Raw genomic sequence first — 23,002 nt, 5'->3', positions numbered from 1 at the left:
ACCAGAACCATGAGCTGCTGTGGCTGTTCAGGAGGCTGTGGCTCCAGCTGTGGAGGCTGTGGCTCCAGCTGTGGAGGCTGTGGCTCCAGCTGTGGAGGCTGTGGCTCAAGCTGTGGAGGCTGTGGCTCCAGCTGTGGAGGCTGTGGCTCAAGCTGTGGAGGCTGTGGCTCCAGCTGTGGAGGCTGTGGCTCCAGCTGTGGAGGCTGTGGCTCAAGCTGTGGAGGCTGTGGCTCCTGCTGCTGCAAACCTGTGTGCTGCTGCAAGCCTGTGTGCTGCTGTGTGCCTGCCTGTTCCTGCTGCAGCTGTGGGGGCTGTGAGCCCTGCTGCTGTCAATCGAGTTGCTGCAAGCCCTGCTGCTCTTCTGGCTGCGGTTCTTCCTGCTGTCAATCCAGCTGCTGTAAGCCATGCTGCTGTCAGTCCAGCTGTTGCAAGCCCTGCTGCTGTCAGTCCAGCTGCTGCAAGCCCTGCTGCTGTCAGTCCAGCTGCTGCAAGCCCTGCTGCTGTCCGTCCAGCTGTTGTAAGCCCTGCTGCTGTCAGTCCAGCTGCTGCAAGCCCTGCTGCTGTCAGTCCAGCTGCTGCAAGCCCTGCTGCTGTCAGTCCAGCTGCTGCAAGCCCTGCTGCTGTCAGTCCAGCTGCTGCAAGCCCTGCTGCTGTCAGTCCAGCTGCTGCAAGCCCTGCTGTTGCCAGTCCTGCTGCTGCAAGCCCTGCTGCTCTTCAGGCTGTGGGTCTTCCTGCTGTTAGTCCAGCTGCTGAAGTCATCATTCTGGGTCCCCATGTACTACCAGTGCAACATCCCAAACTCTCTACTTGACATGGTCCTTCTGAACGAGCTTCCTCAGCTCTGTCCTTCAGTTTATCACCAGATCTCAGACTCTAATGCTTCTTCCCTTACCATTGCTTTCCACAGAACCAAACCAATATTGGCTTCCAGTTCCCAAGATGAGGTCATCTTCTCATTGACTGTCTCCTAACAAATTCTTTTCTGGAGTCATACTACCTATAGTGTCCTCACCAAAGCCCGCCCACTTAGCCATCTGAGCTCATGAGACTGCTCCTGCCATTTCTTTTGATCTTAGCAAGAGTCAATTCTTGGTGTTGCAGCAATAAGGTGAGTATAAAGACTTTCTTGGACAAGTATGTCAAGAATTTACAACTCCTGCTATATCTCAAATTGAATAATACAAACCAATAAAAAGTATCACATGGACCAACTGTGTTTTGTGTTGTGTTGTGATGTGTGTGTGTCTCCATCTGTGAGTGCACACATATGTGTATCTGTAGAGATAACTGCCATTGGTAAGTGGATGAGCTGCTGAGTGCTGCACTATTCCAGACATGATCAATCTGTTAACATTTTCAATACAGAATGGCTTTTTTCCTGATTGGGAACTTGAATAATCTCAATGAGGAAGAATCCCAGGATGTCTACTGTAAGGTCAAAGACAAACTGTCTTAAGTGAATGGATGGTGACAATTCAGGCCTGAAGATTTCTTCTGGACTCCCTGGAGTCTCATTTCCTGGGCTCCTTCTAGACTGTCTGTCTGGAGACCTTTTTGGAAGGATAGACCATGTGACAGTGACTAGCAGGCACTGACTAGGGCTTTGTCTTAATTAGGGTTTACTATTGCTGTGGAGAGACACCTTGACCAGGGCAACTCTAATAAAGAAAACATTTAATTGAGGCGGCTCACTTACAGTTTCAGAGGTTCAGTCCATTGTGATCATGAAGGGGAGCATGGCGACATGCAGGCAGAAGTGATGTTGGCTTCATCTTGCAGACAACAGGAAGTTGATGGACTGTCACACTCAGTGAAGCTTGGAAAAAAAAACACCTCAAGGCCCACCCACACAGTGACCTACTTCCTCCAACAAAACCACACCTACTCCAACAAGGCCACACCTCCTAATAGTGCCATTCCCTTTGAGGGCCATTTTTTTTCCAATGACCACAGGCCTGTGAGGGTGAAGTCCAGACAGAAAGCTGAGGTTACAGGGTAGGAAGGGGGAGGTATGGGTGATCCCTGTCCAGGAGATCAGTCAATGGGGCCACCAATATCCCCCTGATATGCATTGGAACCAGCCCAGTCCAGGCCTGTTCCATCATAGTAATAATGGGTGTCTCCATTCCTCCAGTACTCAGACCAATCTCCTTAGAGTCACCACCCACTTCCAACCAGAGGCAACCGCCATTAAATAATCATAAACATCAACTCACCCCAGCAATCAGAAACTCTTCAGAGCTGCCACTCCTTTCTTAGAGCTATGATGGTGCATTTTTGGATAGTTGTGATTTCATATACAGTATCTACAGAGCATAAAGAGGACCCAAGGTACCTGTCCCAGCTTTCACATGGCACCATCCTAAAAATATAATAGTGTCACCCCAGGATGCTTGCATTAATACAGTAGAGATAGGGTGGACACATTTAAAATACATTATATACATATATAAAACTCTCAAATATTAAATAAAAGTAAATATCATTTTTAAAAGTAAACTAAATGATTAGCATTTTTCAAAAAAGAAAGAAAAGCCTGGAGAGAAGGCTCAGCAGTTAAGAGCACTGGATGTTTTTCCAAAGGGGCCAGGAGTCATTTCCCAGCACCCATAGGACCTCTCACAATTATCTGTAATTTCAGTTCCAGGGGCATCTGACACCCTCTACTGGCCTCCTCAGGCACTGCATGCATATAGTGGACATACCTGCAGGCAAAGCACCCATACACATAAAATAAATAAATAACTCTTTGAAAATGAGAAGGAAAAGAAACTACATGACTGTAGACCGCAGCATCCCCTGGGTTGTTGGATCCAGAGGGAATAAGGAGAGAGGGAGTATTCATCTCTGTTCCTGCTGCCATGTCTGCCTGACCACAGGGGACTGCACTCTCAAACTGTGAGCCACATAACACTCATATACATGAAATAAATAAACCTAAAATATTAATAAGAGATAAAGTACAGGTTGCCAGGAATTACACTATGTAAATCAACATCCTTATTATAAGAGAAATGAAGAGTCCAAACTATACTGGGCTCTGCCTCATCCCAGTCAAAACGGTTACCATTAAAAACAAACAAACAATGCCAAGTGGTGGTACACGCACACACCTTTATTCCCAGCACTGAGGAGACAGAGGCAGTTGGATCTCTGTGAGTTTGAGGCCAGCCTGGTTCTCAGAGCAAGTTCCATGATGAACAGGGTTACACAGAGAATCCCTTTCTTGAGAAAACACACAAAAAGGAAAAAGTAAAGAAAGAGAGAGAAATACACAAAGAAAGAAAGAAAGGTAGGAAGAAGAAAGGGTGGGGAAAACGAACCAAGAAACGGAAAGAAACATGTAAGTAAACTGGCCTGGGCCAAGCACCTGCTCAGGAGACCACAGTGGAGACAGAACTCAGAAGCCACCTCAGGTGGAAGCCATTTTCACACTTTCCTCTAATTCTTTAGTTTCTCCCAGTATACAGTGTCTAAATCAGCCAGTGCTTTGTCCTTCTGGGCCGGTTACACTAAGGTCCTGAAGAAGATGATCCTAAGCCCTGCCTTCTTGTTCTCCAGGCCCTGAGGTAGCAGAGTTTCCTCAGCAGTTAGTCTTTCTTGGTGCTGCTGTGGTCTCTGCTACAAATGGTCACACAGGTGTGGGCATCCTTGGGAAAGTCAAAGGCCAAGTGCAGCACCATTACTGTTTTTATACACACACACAGTCACCACACCCCCTCACACCCCTCACATACACACCACACACCCACACCACAAATCCACACACCCTCACCACACAACACACACATACACACACACACACACACACACACACACACACAAACACACACACACACACACACCACTCCCCCCACACCATTCACATCCACACCACACATCCATGCCTCAAATTCACACATCCTCACCACACCACAAACATACAATACCCCACATACATACACACCACATACAACACCACACACAAGTGTACACCACACACATAGTACACACACATACCATGCACACACCACACACCACATATACCACACACCATACACACATACACACCACACGCACATTGCATTCATAAACCACATACACAGCACACACACTACGGACCATACACACAATACACACACACACACACACAAACACACACATCATATACCACACACCACACACACATACACACCACACACACATACCACATACACATCACACACACTACAGACCACTCATACAATACACACACACACACACACACACACACCACGTATACCACACATATACATACCTCCCATACCATCCACACCACACACACACACACACACACACACACACACACACAACCACACTTCCATTCACACCACACACAGACACTCACACACATATACACACCACACACTTCACAAACCACACAAACACATGCTGTGGGATAATGCTTTTGGACACTGATTTACTAAAACACTGATTGGCCAGTAGCCAGGCAGGAAGTATAGGTGGGGCAAGCGACTAGGAGAATTCTGGGAAGAGGAAAGCTGAGTCAGTGTCACCAGCCAGACACAGAGGAAGCAAGATGTGAAGGCAGAAGTGAGAAAAGGTACCAAGCCACATGACTAAACTTAAATAAGAATTCTGGGTTAATTTAAGTGTAAGAGCTAGTCAGTAATAAGCCTGAGCTAAGGACCTACAGTTCACAAATAAGATAAGCCTCTGTGTGTTTCTTCGGGTCCAAATGGCAGTGGGACCTTTGGGCGAGAGAGATTTTTCCTGACCACGGGCCAGGCAGAACAAAGGAAAACATCAGTTACAAACTCATACACACAACATAACCTGCATACACACACACTGCACACACTCACACTCACAAACACATCACAAACATATACACACACCACACACAGATACATCATACACCCACACACCACACATACATACCACAAAAACACCACATACCACACAGACCACATACACACATCTCACACCACACACATATATACACCACACCACACATGCAGAAGCACCATATACTGTACACATACATACATACCATACACACACCACAGCACACACACACAGATGGGGAAGTCAGAGATTGACCTCAGCTGTCATTCCTCAGGTGCCAACCTATTTGTTTTCCTGACAGGATTTCTCACTAGAAGTGATCACCAATAGGCTAGACTAGCTGGCCAGTGAGCCACAGACCCTCTTTCTTTGTTTCTTCACTGCTGTGATAGACACATGCCACTATACCCAGTTTTTCACATGGGTGCTGGGGATTAATGCTTAGATGGCAAACCCTTACCATCTCCACAGCCCATGTTGTTGGGTTTGTTTGTTTGGCTAGTATACATTTGTTGTACAGAGCAATGGGGTTCGCATGACATTTTCATTAGAGATATGAGCCACTTGGACTATTGTTGGCCCCCCACTTCCCTCACCTAACTCCCCTCACCTTCACACCTGCCATGTCCCATTCATTCCCTCAAAGAGTGGGACTCCTGCCAACTGGGCAGCCAGGCCTTGCCTTGAGCGTATGGACACAGCTGCTGGCTCAGGCAGGGGATACATTCTTTAGTGCATGCTGGGAGTCATTCTCTGCATTGGTTTGCTACTGGAAAATTCAAGTTTTGGTGTCTTCCCAGAGGTGGGGGCTAGATATCCAGCTGAAAGATGGCCAGCTGCAAGGCTGCAGTTTATACACCCTAAATCATGATGCCAGAGCATCACAATCCTAACAGAGTCTCAAACTGAAGTCATGGCACCATTTGAATCAGTATTTTATGGGCAGATCTGTCCAGACTGCCAAAGCCAACACATTCTTTAGGGCATGGTGTTGAGATCTGGCTTTCCCTGATCTAAGCTACTATTGTATAAACAGTGGCTCTCAGGCTGTGCCTTGCCCTCGATGACTCCATTTCATGAAGTGGCATTTGGCTCCATTTGAGTGCAAATATATAGAGTCAGGATGATTCTACCACTTCCCTGTGCAAGCAGACACCATCACCTGTCCAGCACCAGCCATGAAGCACAGACTGACAACCCATTTCTGAAAGTCACCAGGTGCCATGCCAAAAACTTAGCAAAGCAGGTGGGTCCATGTGAGCATAGGGGCATGGCAAGAATATTTTCAGGAAAGCTGAGATCAAGGACTTACTGAACACTGCAGACCGACACCAGGGTGCAATCCTCTCATCTGGAATCCATAAGAGGAAGACACCTAACATTTCAATGGCAAACAGCCCCACCCACCTGTAAATCTGACCAATCAGCATCAAGGAACCTAAGGCGACCTCCCAACTGCCTCAGGACCTTCAGCTCAGCTTACCCGCCACTGCTGACACAGACTACTTAAATGGCCACTCATCCATCCACCCATCTATCTAGCCACCCACCCATCCATCCATCTACCCCTTCATCTATCTACCCAATCATCTAACTATCCCCCCAATCAATCCATCCATCTATTCACCAATCAATGTGGCCATCGACCCATCCATCCATCATCCATCCATCCATCCATCCATCCATTCATCCATCTATCCATCCATCTATTGTCCCTTCTATGTGTACATCCATCCATCCATCCATCCATCCATCCATCCATCCATCCATCAATTCAACTATCTCTCCATCTACCCATCCATCCATCTATCCAATTTTTACCCACCCATTCATCTATCCACCCAATCTATCTTTCCAGATACAGTTCTCCATCTAATCTCTGCAACTCCACTCAACTTTGAGGCTTGGTGTGTCCTCCCAATCAGGGTTTCTTGTCTGACCACCTTCATATTCCTGCTCCCCATCTCTATCAATCTTGGTTTCTGCCTTCAGTTAGGCCTCTCTGAATCCCTTGAATTCTGTGGTGGCCTTTTAGCTCTTCATTGCCAGTCTGTAGTAGCCTGAATATTGAATATATAAAGCAATTAATTACCTTGTGAAGTACAATGTATGATCTGAGAGTTGATGCTTGTATTAATCACCATATTTGCGGTACGTGTATAAGCCTTGGTCCTGCTTGTAGATGGTGTAGTGTCTGTGTGGCTATCACTCAATCCTCTTGGTTTTGATTTTTATTTTGTTTTGTTTTGTAATATTATTTTTTGAGACAGAGTCTTGCCATGTCTTAGTAGTTAAGATAGGAATAACTTTGCCAACAGTAAGGTATGGTGGGAAATTGAAAGCACTTGGCAAATTATAGCCAATGAAACCAATGTGCCTTGTGTACTTATTGTATTTAATCCACAACAACACTGTGGATCCCATCTCTGTTTTGGAAATGCTCACAACAGACTCCTCTGGGTGTCTCATAAGCCTGCCAAGGGACAGTGCCCACTGCCAAAGGACAGTTCTGGTTTGGTGGGAGCAGCAGGACGCTACCATGTCTTCCTTCCTTCTTTATCTTTCCTTTGTGTTGAATCATAAGAATGTGTGCTGTGTCCACTTAAAACCACCCGTGCATGCACCACTGTGTTAGGGGTTCAGAGAAAACCTAGGGATTTGCTCCCAACCTGCTCTCACCACCCCCACATACCTCCCACCCCTAATCCAACAGCAGGCCCATTTGTAATGGCCACAAAAGGCAGCTGCTTGCTGCCTGTTAAGAAGGGGGGTGGGGAAGAAGGAGGAGGAAGAGGGAGGAGGGAGAGGGAGGGAGAGAGAGGGGGAGTGAGGAGTAGGAAAGGGAAGGAGAGGAGAAGGGGGTCAAGGTGAGGTGAAGGAGAGGGGGCAGAAGAAGGAGAAGAGGAAGAGAAGTGGGAGGGGCAGAGGGAAGGAGGAGAGGGAGAGAGAGGAGGAGGAGAGAAGGGGAAGAGGAGGAGGGGAAGAGAGAAAAACAACCAGACAACCCAGAATCCATGTAATTTCCACTTCAAAAAACTATTTACACAAAAGAAAAGACCACATCAGTGTTTACAAGCATAGCCTATTTTTACCAAAACCCATGAGGAGTGAATATCACTAGGCCAGAACCAGAATACTGACTTCCCTCAGCGTTCTCAGGAAACTGGTCCCTAGAGTCCCTGGAACTCCAGAACCTTGAATGTTCTGTTCCTTAGGCCAAGGAGATGGTACAAGTATGAATTTTTTTCTATCTTATTATTCCATTCTTCTCTACTTTGAAGTGAGGTTTCACCTGCCGCAATCGGGAGAGTGCCCGCTGCACCTCACCAGGGCAACAACAGTAGAGCTGGCCCTAATGGTGTAGGTGTGGGAGAGCCAACCCTGAGAGCCATGAAAGCAGGAGAACTGACCCTGCCTGACCCTTTACTCATGCTAAAGGGGTGAACCAGCCAGGGCAATGCCGGAGAGCTCCCCCTGGTGGTGAGGAATAGAGAGAGCTGGCAGCCTGACTAACCCTGCAACTACTCAGGACTAGAAGTAGGGTTATGAGTAGGCCCACCCCAACATCCACTCAATCAAGATCTGCTGGAGCATGTGAAGAAGCCTGTCCTGAAAAACCAAAGCTGCAGGATCTCCAGGGCAAGAACAGGATATCCAAGAGGAGTCCCAGTGAGGGCCCTGCATCCATTGTGTAGTAGAGACCAGAGGCCTCGAACCAGACTAATGACACTTTGCAATAAACGTTTGGAAAGGAAGATATATGGATAAAAGGGTTTATTGTGTGACTCACTGTGACACACTACAGCTTCCATGACAAGGTGTTTTTTTTCCTCTTAAATGTTATGTTATTTTTGCAGAGGGTAGCAAGGGCAGAGGTGGATAGGAAGAAATGAGAAATGAATAGGATGCAGATGCATGATGTGAAAGACACAAAGAATAAATAAAAAAAGTTAAAAAAGAAGTGGGGTCCTGCTTTGGGATTATAGGGGTATGGAAGCTCCCATCTCACTGTGGACATTAACCCATGACTGATCTCTCTGGAAACCCAGCAGTGTCAGCACCATTGATCAGCTGCTAGTCTATGTTTCCTAGGGCACAACTTCAAGTCCAAGTCATGGACACATAAGGGGAAGAGGTGCAAGACACTCAACCTGGTCACCAATCTGAAACCTACCCCTTCTGTTAAAGAAAACTACATGAAATGTGATGGAAGGTTCTCAGAATGGAAAGAAGAAATGCCTGGTAAGGCTCCACCAGGCTGAGCAAACAATTCAATCCTGTGGCTGTCGAGTCTGGGGTGTTGTAGAAGAGGGGTCTTCAGCTCTTCAGCACCATTCACTGCAAACCTCCATTTCTGAACTAACAGACTTAACATCTGTATGACCATGAGGTGAAATCCTTCAGAATACACAAACAGACCCCTATCTCCCCATAGCTGAGGATACCTTTAGGTGACACCAGAGGCCTACAGCAGGGGTACCCTGCTTGGCTATAACTGTTCTATCTAATGTTTCCAACAAAGTATTTGGGAAGTGCCATGATTTATGGTTTTCTTCAGAACATGGAATTTGGGGTAACAGGATCATGGTCATTCACACTTGGATACAATATAATCTTGTGTTAATGCACTGGCAAAAATTATTATTTTGAATGTTATGAATGAAATGCTATCAATGCACACACTGAATTTCCATCACACACACCACACACACACACACACACACACACACACACACACAAATACACATACACATACACATAACTAGAAACATACACAAAATACATTTTAGTATGAGTTAAAATTATTTGAACATTTTGAAGTAGAGGTCAAAGACCATCATTTTGATATGATTGATATATTTATAATATGAATGGAGGAAAAGAAAATGGAGCTCCTAATGGCCACAAAGAACACAGGCACACCAGGCTGGCCAGCAGGCAGCCAGGGAAGCTGTTTGCATTCACTCCCTGCCTCATGTGTGTTGAAGCTTAAGGTCAACCCTGAATGTTGTTCTTCCGGCTGTCATCTTGTTTTTGAGGCTGGGTCTCTCACTGATCTAGAACCTATGGCTAGGCCTCCAGGCCAGCAAGCAGGCTAGAGAGACAGGATTCCCTATCCCTGCCTCCCTGGGGCTAAGATTATCAGTGCACACCACAGTACCCAATGTTTTCACTTGAATTCTGGGCAATGACTGTGGGTCCTCTTGCTTGGAAGGCAAGCCACTTTATGAGTTAAGTCATCTCCCCAGCCTTCCATATACCTTTAAAACCATCCTATCAGTGTAAGCAGAAGCAGCCTGGGACTTGGATTTCCATAGTTTGAGGCCATTCTAGTGTACATATCAAGTTCCAGGATAGCAGGCACTACATAGTGAGACCCTGTCTCAAAGAAACACCAAACAAGCAAACAACAAATGCATGGCAGACATGTTTGGTTTTCATCAGGTCTTTGTTTGCTTTTAGAACTAGGTCACTTTTTCCATGTGCATGGGATGGGCTTTGGTCTCATCTCCTCCATCACTTCTTAATCCCTTTTCACTTCTTCAAACTCCACCATCCCCTTTCACATTCATCTCAATTTATTAAGGAGCAAACACATATTTGTAATGATAGTATTTTCATTTTAATCTTTTATATAATTGTTTATGAAGGCATCATTAATTTCTTTTATTTGTTTGCAGTTCTGGGAACAGAATCCACAGCCGTGGTCTGACAGGCAAGGGTTCTACCACTGAACTACACTCAATGCTCCCTGCCCCAAACCCCATTCATCTGTCTATAGGTCTTGTTTCTAGACGTCTAGTTACATTGGCTTATTAGTTCTAGTAAACTGTTTCACTCTCTTACATAAAAACACATTATTTATGAGTTGGAGCAACTTTTTACTCCCAATTTTTTTTTTTGTCTTATTGAAGTGGTCACCGTCACATGACACCCTCCTTAGTGTGCCTGTCTGTGCCCTTAGGTTCCCTATGAGTGGTAGATTTTTGACAGGATTGTCTCTTGTAAAATCTAGCCTGAGCACGATTCTCCATGGAAGACCAGGCTGTTGAGCTTCAGTATGTGACCTTCAAAAATGAGTTGTCTTTTGTCTTAGTTGGGGTTTCTATTGCTTGGACAAAATTCCATGATCGAAAAGCAAGTTGTGGAGGAAAAGGAATATTTGTATACATTTGCAGACCATAGTACGTCATTGGAGGAAGTCCAGACAGGAATTCAAATGGAGTAGTAAGATCCTGGATGCAGGAGCTGATGCAGAGGCCATGGAGGAGAGCTGATTACTGGCTTGTTCCCCATGGCTTGCTCATCCTGTTTTCTGATAGAAATAAGGACCACTAGCCCAGGGATGGCACCTCCTGCCATGGGCTGGGCCCTCCCCCATTGGCCACTAATGGAGAAAATGCCTTACAGCTGGATCTCTCAGAGGCATTTCCTCAACTGCGGCTCTTCCTCCCTGATGACTCTAATTGTGTCACATTGACACAAAACCAGCCTGTGCATCATGCCTGTCCTGCATACACAGGGGAGTTGTTAAACCAGTCTTCCTAGAGTGTCTTAGGACAAAACCCAACAACTGCAATCCCTCTAGGTAAGGCTTCCTCCAGACACCAGGCTTCTGCCACAGGAGCAGAGGTTGCACATACATCATCCCCTCCATCAAGTGACCCCAACAACCACCTGTTCCTTCCCACACCAGTCACTGCACTTGTACGAAATGATGCCCATCCTCATTCAATGGACTATTGAACTCCAGGTGCCTCAGTGCCTGGAGCAGAACAATGGGAGGTACAGCACAGAAAACCATGAGGTCAGTACTAAGGACAGACTAAATGGGTTGGGTGTGGGTGAAGTGAATTATAGGAGGAAGAGAAGAAGCAGGCAGGAGACTGGGTTTGTGCCGTGTACACTGTTTATTTGGGGCTCCAAAACCAGGACATAATCCACAAGAAGCCAGGAGGATCAAAGACTGGTCAATTTGGGGTGAAAGGTCAGCTGTCAGATTAGACTTACAAAGAGGGGCAGACAAGGAAGGAAACCTACCAAGAAGAGGTGAGCATGGAGCCAGGAGTGCAGTCCATAAGAGGACTCGTGGACACCTCTCCATGATGCAAACATCTTTGGTGAACTGTAGTGTGAAAAGAATTGAGGCTTCAGAACAGAGCAACTGGACAGCCAGGGTACCTGAATCAACTCTGCCACCTGAGGACAACGGCCAGAGTCTCAGATCTTACTCTGGCAGCACACAGGGGCACAGAAGACAGACTGACAGCAGCAGGGTTGCAGCAGCTGGATTAACATTAGCAGGGCTTGCAGCAGCTGGACTGACAGCAGCAGGGCTTGCAGCAGCTGGACCTACAGCAGCAGGGCTTGCAGCAGCTGGACTGACAGCAGCAGGGCTTGCAGCAGCTGGACCTACAGCAGCAGGGCTTACAGCAGCTGGACTGACAGCAGCAGGGCTTGCAGCAGCTGGACCTACAGCAGCAGGGCTTGCAGCAGCTGGACTGGCAGCAGCAGGGCTTGCAGCAGCTGGACTGACAGCAGCAGGGTTTGCAGCCCCCACAGGAGCCACAGCCTCCCTTGCAGCCCCCACAGCTGCAGCAGGAACAGGCAGGCACACAGCAGCACACAGGCTTGCAGCAGCAGGAGCCACAGCCTCCACAGCTGGAGCCACAGCCTCCTGAACAGCCACAGCAGCTCATGGTTCTGGTGTTTGGTTGAGGATAGAGTAGGTTAGAGGAGCAGATAGAAAGGTAAGTGTGAAGGTGTGGCACCTCCTGAGCCTGGTACCTTTTCATCCGTGCCCAGGGTCAAGTGTGAGGTTGCACGTGGTCACTTCCTGGTTCCTGTCTGTGTCATAGTCTAGGACTCTCTTCTGCATGGTGTTACCTATTACCTCTGCTTTCCTTGTGCCTTTCCCAAACAGATGGCCATGTTCACCAAAGATGGTGCTCCTCTGTAAACATTAACAAGACTCCAGTAGATTTCCCCTCTCTTAGGAGCTGTAGCAAAGCACAGAGAATAGGAATGAAGGACTCAAGTACAATGGACTTGCAGGTTCACTTGTGCACAGCTTCTGTATTGTTCTCCCCAAGGCCACTTCTTAAAATTTACTGTAAAGACAGGGTTTCTCTACATAGGTAGCTCAGGCTGGCCATGCACCCATTATGTAGCACAGGCTGGCCTGGAACTTGCAGCTATCCTCTCTGCCTCAGCCCCTCTAGTGCTGATATTACAGGTGTGCTCACATGCCTGGCCCAGCATTGCCTTCTAATGCTATGTTTCTTGCTGAAGCAGAACCAGAACACTGTGGTCGTGGCCTTTAGACGTCCAACCTAGGGATTGATTCTTCAGGTCTGGGGCCTGGACTCAGCTCTGATGTCTGCTGGGCGCCTGTCTGCAGCTTTGAGTGTAGACTCAAACACCATCAGAAAACTTGACCCCAGAGTTCAGATCCACTCCACATAGTGAGTATTTATAGCTGGAGAGCTTCTCTCCAGGTGCCACCAAGACCCTGCAGTCCGACAACCCATGTATAAAATAATCACTCAGACACTTATATTACTTATAAACTGTATGGCCATGTCAGGCTTTTTTCTTATCTACTGCTTCTATCTTAAATTAACCCATTTGTATTAATCTATAACTTGCCACGTGGCTTGTGGCTTACCTGTACCTTACATCTTGCTTGTCATGGCAGAGGCTGGCAGCTCTCTCTGCCTCCACCTTTCACCTCCCAGAATTTTCTTCTCTACTTGTCCCAGCTATACTTCCTGCCTGGCTACTGGCCAATCAGCACTTTTTTTATACAGAGAGATATTCTGTTTGTTTTACCTATACTTCCTGCCTGGCTACTGGACAATCAGTGTTTTATTTTAACCAATCAGAGCAACACATTTGACATACTTGAACATCCCACAGCACTTTCCCTTTTCTTTTTTTTTTTTATAAAGCAAGGTTTTAACTTTATATAGTAAAATTACAGATAACAAAACAATTATCAAGCAAGAAATTCAGTTTATATTATAGAAGATATCCTATTCATCTTATATTTGTGAGTCTAAGGTTTTATATCTAACTTATCTCTTATCATAACTGAGGAAAATATAACTATCTAGTCTTCAACCACATCAAAGACCTCAGAAGGATTTAATATTACCTGAGAAACAAGAGAAGGATGCAAGCAACTTTTGGGAGTCTTGCAGGGTCGACAGAGCCAGCTGGCAGCCTGGACAGTCACTTAATGTTCGTTTGTAAAGTTTGGGCATCTGTCTTTAGCCCACAGGGCTAGAGTCTCTTGGTCACTTTATTTAGTGTCCTGTAGAATGTCTGGCAGTTTCCTCTGCAAAGCAGACACTGAAGGACCATTTTGTCAAGCAAAGTTCAGTGGTCACCTTTCTATGGGTCCTTCACGTCCAGTCGATCAAGCAGTCCAGGAAAGAACAGTTTCTTGCCAAAATGGCTGCCAAGGTGAAGATAAACTCCATATGAAGTGTCTTTGATGCCCATCTTCCTCTCTGAAGGAAATCAGTGCTGCCAGAAGCAGGCATGTCTTACTGTCCAGAAAGTCTAAATTTTTAAACTATTTTAAATGTCATATTCTGTAGGTCTTTGAAGTATTTGAAGATTACCTATCTATCTGAAATATATCTTTGTATACCTAGAGACATAACTAACATGGCTACGAGTATGATTATCATAGATGACTAATTTTTAATCTATTTTTAATTATCCATTATAATTTTAAATGAGCTGTACAAACATAATACCTTAAACAAGAGTAGAAATATACACACAGTATAACAAAATTAACTTTAAGTTTGTATCAATAGACTAAAATCTATACCAATGTAAAACATTTTTAAACAAGTTGTTGCTCTTTAAAAGTAAGTTCATTATTCTACCCTTTTATTCTATCATATCTATATCAAGTATTTCTATCTATAAAACACACATTCTAGTTCTTTCTTTCTATGGCCCAGTGGTAGACAGGTGTAGGGAGTATACCAGCTATCCAAGGACACTTTAATGCAACATTGTGTAAATATGTCTAGAATCCTGCCTGGGGTCTGAGCAGAAGATGCTCCGTGCTGTTCCCCCAGAAGCCACACGGTGGCACTGTGAGAGGCCCGCTGTCAAGCAGCCTCTCACTCTCCAGAGGTTCCTCCAGCTGAAGGTTCCTTTTGCTGCCTTTCCCATTCCACCTTCCTCACTCCCTATCTTGTTTGAGAAGCAACAGCTGCATGCGGTTGCAGGTGCAAAGATGCCAAAGAAAACTTTGGCCAGCACGAAGCACATCTAGAAGCACCCACTGCATCCAGATGTTCATCCCGTCCCTGGAACCCTTTTTCATTTTCTACTCATAGCCAAGTGCTTGAACAATGTACCAAATTCTGTCAGAGCTCCATTAACTATATTGCCCAGTCTCTGTCAGGGGGCAGAGGGGACCTCACTCCCACAGACCCTTGTTCTTCAGACTCCATTTATTGTCTCTAGGATTTTAGCTCTAACAGTTAAGGGGGAAATTATAAGCCATCCACACTAAAGCATTAACACACCAGGGATCTCCTGTGTTGATAGTTGCCATTCCTTAATGGGTTTTGAGCCCTGTTCTCCAGTGTGTTTACATGATGTAGGCATGCTTCTATCTAAGTGTGCAGTTTTTACTGTGAATATAGAAATCTTACCTTTCTATGCTTAAATTATTACTGTATTTTAGCATCTTTCTTTTCGTTGGGGTGTGGGGGTGTCTCCTTCAGATTAAAATCCTTCAGAATGGAGTTTAAAGAGCTGTAAAGACAACAGACTAAATCTGGGAATGGAGGTGCACACCTGAGGCAGGAGGATTGCCACGAGTTCCAAGCATGGCTATAGAGCCAGACTCTGCTGAAAACAGAAAAACCTGGGAAAAGTTTAAATAGACAGCTACGACTGTTTAAAAAACTATTTGATAAAACCAGGAACAACTTTAGTTAGTGAACTTGAAAACTTGAAGAAATGGACATATTTCTGGGAAAGTACAAAATGGCAAAATTCATAGGAAATAATTTTGAACAGCTGGACAAACCAATAAATCCTTGGAAGGTGCTGAAATGATCCTCAGATTTAAGTCCAAACAACCAGGAAGTGCAGCATTTGTTGGATGGGTGAAAGGCTCGATGTTGTCTCTTTACAACTAAAAAAAAGGTGCCTGAGTATCACCTGGACACTGGTCAGTGTTTATTGGGGAGCATTATTCCTAGGAGATGGGGCAGTCTGTCGGGTAAAGGCACAAGGATATAGGGTAATAAGTAACAACATGCAAAGAGAGTCCTAGACTATGACACAGACAAGAACCAGGAAGTGACCACGTGCAACCTGACACTTGACCCTGGACAGGGGTATAAAGGGCCCAGGCTCAGGAGGCTCCACATCTGCACACTTCCTCTCTACCTGCTCCTCTAACCTACTCCATCCTCAACCAACACCAGAACCATGAGCTGCTGTGGCTGTTCAGGAGGCTGTGGCTCCAGCTGTGGAGGCTGTGGGCTCCAGCTGTGGAGGCTGTGGCTCCAGCTGTGGAGGCTGTGGCTCCAGCTGTGGAGGCTGTGGCTCAGCTGTGGAGGCTGTGGCTCAAGCTGTGGAGGCTGTGGCTCCTGCTGCTGCAAACCTGTGTGCTGCTGCAAGCCTGTGTGCTGCTGTGTGCCTGCCTGTTCCTGCTGCAGCTGTGGGGGCTGTGAGCCCTGCTGCTGTCAATCGAGTTGCTGCAAGCCCTGCTGCTCTTCTGGCTGCGGTTCTTCCTGCTGTCAATCCAGCTGCTGTAAGCCATGCTGCTGTCAGTCCAGCTGTTGCAAGCCCTGCTGCTGTCAGTCCAGCTGTTGCAAGCCCTGCTGCTGTCCATCCAGCTGCTGCAAGCCCTGCTGCTGCCAGTCCAGCTGTTGTAAGCCCTGCTGCTGTCAGTCCAGCTGCTGCAAGCCCTGCTGCTGTCAGTCCAGCTGCTGCAAGCCCTGCTGCTGTCAGTCCAGCTGCTGCAAGCCCTGCTGCTGTCAGTCCAGCTGCTGCAAGCCCTGCTGCTGTCGGTCCAGCTGCTGCAAGCCCTGCTGCTCTTCAGGCTGTGGGTCTTCCTGCTGTTAGTGCAGCTGCTGATGCCATCATGCTGTTTCCCCATGTGCTGCCAGTGCAAGTTCTGAGGCTCTCAACTTGACAATGCCTTTTTGAACGAGCTTCCTCAGCTCCCTCCTTCAGTTTATCACTAGATCTCAGAGTAAAATTCATATTCCTTTAGTACACAGGACCAAAGCAATATTGGCTTCCAGTTCCCAAGATGAGGTCATCTTCTCATCGACTGTCTCCTAACAAATTCTTTTCTGGAGTCATACTACCTATAGTGTCCTCACCAAAGCCCGCCCACTTAGCCATCTGAGCTCATAAGACCATTTATGCCATGTCGTTTATCTTAGCAGGAGCCAACCCTTGGTTTGCAGCAATAAGGTGAGTTTAAAGACTTTCTTGGACAAGTATGTCAAGAAATTGCAAACCCCTGCTTTATCTCAAATTGAATAACACAAACCAATAAAAAGTATCACATGGACCAACAGTAACCACACCTCGTTCATTTATCACTTGCTCATCACTCCATGGTTTCCATTTTGTCTTGTTTTGGGTGTGATTCCACCAGCCTGATGGTGGTACTGAAGGCAGTTAGGTCTCTCCTGCCTCACCTCTCCTTCTCTCCTCCCTCTCTTGGGACCCTGCTCCATTCATGCCTTAGTAGAATTGGTAGGAGGGACACCAGACTGCTAGGCAAAAAGAGGCTCTGAAGCTGTGACAGCTCCTGTCCACTTCAGACCCACTCCTCTGACCACTGCCTTTGGAAGGCTCTGACTTTCTCAGTGGACTGTTCAGTGGCCTGAGGATCTCTGAGAGCACCCACATGCCTAGCCTCACCAAGCCCTTCACTCTGGATAGTTTCATCTAGCTTCCAGCAGGTGGCACTCTTTCCTAACATGGAGCTGTCTGTAAAGGAGCCCTAACTATCATGTCCTTCAGCAGAGGAGGGCTGTACACCTAGGGAACCCTCTGAAAGTTCTCCAAAAAATTTCTGACCTGTGAGAACTGGAGACATTAATCCATGAGCAGCCTGTGTACTAAGTCAAGGACAGCACCAAAAGTAAGGTCTGGTCCTGCTCTCAGGACCTGTGTAGGGGCGGCAGTGAGAATGGTGTCTCTCTAGGACCGCAAACACATGATCAGGTTCATAAAGGGAACTAGGAACTGGAGATGCATGGCTGGAGAAAGCAAAGCTTTGCTTCTTGAATTTGGCACATCAGTATGAAATCTAGATTAATTTTTCTTTTGTTTAATTAATTATTATTTAGCAGAATAGACTTGTGTATACACACACATTTCAGGAGAAGGTTCTCTCCTTTCTCTCAGATTCTGGGACTCAAATTCAGGTTCTCAGGCTTACACTGGAAACACTTTTATTACCCATGGAGCCATCTTGACAGTCTTACTTCTTTCTTTAAAATGTAGGATTCTAAGCTGGACATGGAGACTCACACCTATAATCCTAGCACTCAGGGGGCTGAGGCAGAAGGTTCCTCAAGTGTCATAGTTAGCTTCAGCTGTCAACTTGACACAAACCTGGAGTCACTTGGTAAGAGGGAACCTTCACTGAACAATTGTCCAGATCAGATTGGCCTGTGGGAATGTCTTGGGGCATTTTTCTTGATGAATGATGGATGTGGGAAGGCCCAGGTGACTGTGGGCAGGGCCCCCAGGGCAGGTGGTCTTGCATTGTATGAAAAAGCAAACAGAAGAAGCCATGGGGAGCAACTGAGTAAGCAGTGCTCCCCCATGGCTTCTGCTTTGGCTCCTTCCTCCAAACTCCTGCTCTGACTTCCCTTCCTTTCCACCCAAAGTTGCTTTTGGTCACGGTGTTCATCACAGCAGAAGGCCAACTAAGACACACTGTTTTGTAACCTCCCAGAGAGCAGGGGGCGCTGGTCTGGATGGCATAATTGGATCCATCTGGGTTGACCCAGAAACCTCATTACAGAAATTGTGGCCTTCATTTACTGGCTGGGTGGTGAGTGAGATGGGAGGTATTAGTCTCTTACCTCTGGGGAGAAACAGCGATAACACCATATCCTCTTCACGCTGGCTGCTGTAGCAGCAGTTAGTGAAGGATTGGGATACTTGAACTTAAAGGAGTAACTCACGTGCAGAAGAAAAGATGTAGAAAACAAATTGAAATTAGGAAATGTACATTTTCCAGAATTAAATTTAAGATAAAATGAACCCAATTTAGATTATTTCTTTTTTTTTCTTTTTTTTTTTTTTTGAGACAGGGTTTCTCTGTGTAGCTTTGGAGCCTGTCCTGGAACTCGCTCTGCTGACCAGGCTGGCCTGGAACTCACAGAGATCCACCTGCCTCTGCCTCCCAAGTGTTGGGATTAAAGGCGTGTGCCACCACCGCCCATTTATTTCATTTTAATGTGTGTAACTAAATGGTTTCTATTGCTAAGATGAAAAACCATGACCAAAGCAACTTGGTGAGGAAAGGATTTATATGGGTTACACTTCTATATCACTGTTCATCACTGAAGAACAGGAACTCAAGCAGGCAGGAATCTGGAGGCAGAAGCTGATGCAGAAATTTCAAGAGTGCTGCTTACTAGATTGCTCCCCATGTTTTGCTGGGCTTGTGTCTTCTAGAACCCGGGACCACCTGCCCAGGTTGGCACCACCCACAATGGACTGGGCCCTTCCCTACCAATTGAAAGAAAGTCTTTACAGGCTTACTTACAACTCCATCATATGGAGGCATTCTCTTAATTGAGGTTCCCTCCACTCAGATGACATTAGCTTGTGTTAAGTTGGCATAACACTAACAAGCACAATGTGTGAACACAGGTTTGGAGCCCAGAGAGCAACTTCAGGTCTCACTATCAGAAACTTGGTGTGCCTCCTTTGAAGCAGGGTCTACCATGAGCCCGAGGCTTGCTGACTAGACTAGGCTGGCTGGCCAGTGATCCCCAGGATTCTGCTATCTCTGTCTTCCTTGAGCTCAGACTCTACCTGGCATTTCACATGGGTTCTGGGGAAGAATCAGGGGTCTTTTTACTTGCAAAGTGCATGACAAGAGCTTGACCAAAGGAGCTGTCCTGCCAGATCCGAACAAACCCATTTAAATGTCCACATTCACGCTGCCCCAGGCTGTGCAACATGCACACACACACACACACACACACACACACACACACACACACACACCACAGAATAAAATAGATGCTTCTTCCTAGATGGTAGGGTGGGACCTGCTGAGGAACCAATAGCCCAGGAATGAGCACTGCCCACTTTGACAGCAGTTCTTGTAGGTATCTGTCTTGCTGATGGGAAGTAGTTCCTCCATGGAAGAGATAGAGCCTATAGCCCAGAATACCTTGAAGCCTACAGTCCAAGATCAGATCCATGCACCCCACAATTGGCAGAGAAAGGCCTGCTGCTACTGTGGGTCCACTGAAAATGGAATGGGCCAAGATTCTGCATGAAAGGGTTATCGATGGAGGGAGAGAAGGGAAGGGTGCTGGTTAGCTACCTGGGAAGAGTCTCAATGAGGAGTTCTCTACATTGAGTTGACTTGTGTGGGATTGTCTTGATTAAGTTCATTGATGCGGGCAGCACCATTCCCTAGGCAGAGTCCTGAATTGTATGAGAGTTGAGAAATGGCGCTGAGCACAAGCAAGCAAGCAAACACACATGCATTCACTTCTATAAGCTCTTGACTGCACAGAAGTTGTGACTAGATGTCCAAAGTTCCTGCCTTGCCTTCCTCACAGTGAGTGTCCATAACTGTAAGCTGATATAAACCTTGTTTTCAGATCACTGTCTTTCTGCTGGGGTATTTTATTGCAGCAACAGAAGTAAAACTAGAACAGGAAGAAAGGAAAGAAAAAACCAAATCCGTTCACTGAATTGCAGCCATGCCTCTGTGGCTGCAGCTGTCTTAGGTACACATCCTTTGCTCATATTACACACAATCTGAATGCAGCGGTAGCTCATGCGGAAGCTGCAAATCCCACAAAACCCAGAGGATGCCATGGCACTATGAAAGTGACTCAAAGATCAGTGGCTGAACACTGCCAAAGCCAGAGACAGTGATCTCCAGCACTTAGAACACAATACCAAGCCTGGTTGACAATTGCAGGGGCTCTAGAGTGGGTTGAGCACAGACAGAGGTGCATGGGAGGGAAGTGGGTGGGTGGGCCTCACCACCGTTTTCTTTTTTTTTTTTTTTTAATATGGGAATCCTCCTCTGCAGAATGATTGACTGTCTGGTAGTGAGAGGAGAATCTCCATACCAAAACAGTGGAGCCCACTTTCATTGACATCATGGAATCCTGTGTTTTGTGTTTGTGTGTGTGTGTGTGTGTGTGTGTGTGTGTGTGTGTGTGTGTCCATCCGTGAATGTACACTTATGTGTATCTGTAAAGATAACTGCTATTGGTAATGAATGGGATGCTGAATTATTTTCAAGTCTGAATGACTTTTTTCCTGATTGGGAACTTGAATAATCTGAACTGAGGGAGAACCCCAGGATGTCTGTTATAAGATCAAAGACAAACTGTCCTGAAGTGAATGGATGGTGACAGTTCATGCCTGAAGAATTCTTCTTGACTCCCAGGATCCTTATCTCCTGGGCTCCTTCTAGACTGTCTGTCTGGAGACATGTTTGGAAGGATAGACCATATGACAGTGACTAGCAGGCACTGACTAGGGTCTTGACTTAGGGTTTACTATTGCTGTGGAGAGACACCTTGACCAGGGTAACTCTTATAAAACATTTAATTGAGGCAGCTCACTTACAGTTTCAGAGGTTCAGTCCAAGCTGGGCAGTGGTGGTGCATGCCTTTAATCCCAGCACTCGGGAGGCAGAGCCAGGTGAATCTCTGTGAGTTCGAGGCCAGCCTGGGGTACCAAGTGAGTTCCAGGAAAGGTGCAAAGCTACTCAGGGAAATCCTGTCTCAAAAAAACAAAAAACAAAAACAAAAACAGAGGTTCAGTCAATTATGATCATGAAGGGGAGCATGGCGACATGCAGGCAGAGGTGATGTTGGCTACATCTTGCAGACAAAAGGAAGCTGATTGACTATCACACTCAGTGAAGCTTGAGAAAAAAACACCTCAAGGCCCACCCACACAGTGACCTACTTCCTCCAACAAGACCACACCTACTCTAACAAAGCCACACCTCCTAATAGTGCCATTCCCTTTGAGGGACATTTTCTTTCAAACCACCACAGGCCTGTGAGGGTGAAGTCCAGACAGAAAGCTGAGGTTACAGGGGAAGAAAAATGGATGTATGGGTGAGCCTGGTCCAGGAGATCAGTCAATGGGGCCACCTATATCCCCCTCATCTGCTTTGGAACAAGCCCCTTCCAGGCCTGTTCCAACATGGTAATAATGGGTGGCTCCACTCTCCCAGTACTCAGACCAAACTCCTTAGTGTCACCACCCACTTCCAATCAGAGGCAACCCCCAGTAATTTAACCCTTGGAATACACTTATGATTTAATTTACCAATTTTCTACCTAGTAATTTATTTAACTGCTACCTCTGCTGCCACACCCAATCTCAATGGCCCTTGCTAACTGCCACTTACCATTGTTATGCAAGTTATAAACATCAACTCACCCCAGCAATCAGAAATGCTTCTGAGCTGCCCACTCCTGTTTTAGAGATTTAATGATTCATTTTTGGATAGCTGTGGTTTCATATATAGTCACAACAGAGCATAAAGAGGACCCAAGGTACCTGTCCCAGCTTTCACATGGCACCATTCCAAAAATATAATAGTGTTATCTGAGGGTGCTGGTATTAATACAGTAGAGACAGGATGCATGTGATCAAAATACATTGTATACATATATAAAACTCTCAAATATTAAATAAAAGTAAATATCAGTTTTAAAAGTGAACTAAATAAATAGCATTTTTCAAAAGAGAAAGAAAAGCCTGGAGAGAAGGCTTACCAGTCAAGAGCACTGGGGGCTTTTCCAGAGGGGCCAGGGTTCATTTCCCAGCACCCATAGGACACCTCACAATTATCTGTAATATTAGTGCCAGGGCCATCAGACACCCTCTACTGGCCTCCTCAGGCACTGCATGCATATAGTGCACATGCATGCAGGCA

This window comes from Onychomys torridus, chromosome 1 (assembly GCF_903995425.1).
Source record: "Onychomys torridus chromosome 1, mOncTor1.1, whole genome shotgun sequence".
Taxonomy (NCBI): Eukaryota; Metazoa; Chordata; class Mammalia; order Rodentia; family Cricetidae; genus Onychomys; species Onychomys torridus.
This window is presented reverse-complemented; position numbering follows the sequence as displayed.